The sequence below is a fragment of the Triticum aestivum genome, chromosome 5B, assembly GCF_018294505.1.
Source record: "Triticum aestivum cultivar Chinese Spring chromosome 5B, IWGSC CS RefSeq v2.1, whole genome shotgun sequence".
NCBI classification, from domain to species: Eukaryota; Viridiplantae; Streptophyta; class Magnoliopsida; order Poales; family Poaceae; genus Triticum; species Triticum aestivum.
Window position 1 is genome coordinate 381027812 of NC_057807.1, and position 2024 is coordinate 381029835.

Here is a 2024-nt window from a genome sequence, read left to right on the forward strand (position 1 = left end):
GAGCCAAGTAACTAGTGCACGTACGGAGGTCTCCATCGCCGGGAGAAAGAAACCATGCATGCATCATCAACTAAGCCATTGCGCATCAGCTAGTATGTTAGTTGGGAGAACCTGTGGCTTCTCAGAGCTCAGTGACTCTCGGCCGTCGGATCGATTTCTTGATGTATTTAGGACCGTCGGATCCCGCTCCGGGAAGACCTTGGCCGTTGGATAAAAAAAGTTACTGCTACAATGAATAGTTACCATCTCGTTCGTGCCACCGCCTGTAATTTCCTTGCCCCGCCGAGGGCATATTGGACATTTCACCTGTTTGAGAAAATATCTAATATCGACAGCGGTGAGACCTAGCGCTGGAACCCTCCTGCCCGCTCTCGCCTCCGCCCCCCGTCCCGTGTCTCCTCTCCTCCCCTCCCGTCGACCACCTACCTAGCCGCAGGATCTTCCCGTCGAGCTCGCTCCTCGCCGTCGCTCTTGCAGGCGCCACGGCGCTCCCGTTCTCCTTCCCCAGCCCGGCGACGCTGGAGGCGCGCGGCCATCCCTCCCCGTTAAAGAGTGACGGAGGAGCCTATGGGACTACGGGAGCATAATATATGCGCACATCACGCGGCCCGGTCGTACGTCCTGATGGTTCACCTGCTTGCCTCCATGTCGCGTGCTCGCATGCAGCCGGAGCCGTGCATGGTACGTGCCAGCTAATTAAACGTGCGAAATTAGAGAAACACATGGACATCACTGAGCACTCACGACCAGAACGCCCGACCGCTAAATATCTTAAGAGAGGAGAGGCGAGGAGAGGAGAGAAGACGGCGGCACGGGATGTCACCGTGCGTTCTCAGGGTCAAGGTCAACAATGTGCATGCATCCACGTTAGGGGAGCCGGCGGGAAAGGCCTATCCACAAGTATATACTGGTAACGGGGCTTGTGTGTGTGCTTAGAGCATCTCCAGCCGTTCAGCCCCCTCGGGGCACCGAAAAAGAGCGGCCTGGGGGCAAACCGGTGCTAGATCGGTCCCTGGAGGCGGCCTAACTCCCAGCCACGCCCCCGACGCCGTCCCCCAGCCACGGCAAATTCAAACGTAGTCATTCCCGCGCACAAAATAGATGCCATAATCCGGCGATCAAGCGGCCAGTAGATCGGCGATCGGATGAAAAGTTCGGCGCACAAAAAACAGAAAGGACGGAAGCGCGCATCAGGCGGCGAGGTCAGCCTTCGGCGTCGGCGGAGTCGACGTGCGCGGGCTTGACGGGGTCTCTGTGCTTTGCAGCATCGGCGTGGCTTCACTGGTAGAAAAAGAGGCTTCCGTCCAGCCCCATTAGTCGCGAAACTGTAGGAACCGCGACTAATGAAGTCTTTAGTCGCGGTTCGGCAGACGAACCGCGACCAAAGGCCTGGGCCCAGGGCGCTCGGTGGCCAGCTGGTGCACGTGAGGGGCTTTAGTCGCGGTTGGCCAGGCCAACCGCGACTAAAGGTGCGCAAAGGCCTTTAGTCGCGGTTGGCCAGGCCAACCGCGACTAAAGCTCCTCCCCTATATATACCAGTTCAGCACGCTCACTTAGCCATTTGGTGCCACTTCTCTTCACAAGCTTCACAAGGGGGTGTAGGTTTGCTTTTGGTTCCTCTTATGCACACAAGGTGTTTGATGAAATGCCCTAAGAGGGTGAAACAAACATGATATGAAGTGTTGGAGCCACACTTGAGGTTCCTCATTTATTTTTTCCTCCTCGATCGCGGTTAGCAACTTGAACCTTTCATGCATGTGTGTCATTGATAAAATATGCATGTGTGCAGTTCATTGTTTAATTTATATTGTTTGTAGCTAGTTAGTTTAACAAATGCATGATGGTTAATTATATATTTTATATTATAATAATGCAGATGAATCGGCAATGGATGTACGGTAACCGACTCTCCGGCGAGTTCACTACGGGTTTGAAAGATTTCCTCGTAGTGGCTAATGCGAACAAGCAGGGGGGTTTTGTTATCTGTCCATGTGTTATCTGTAAGAATCAGAAGGGTTACTCTT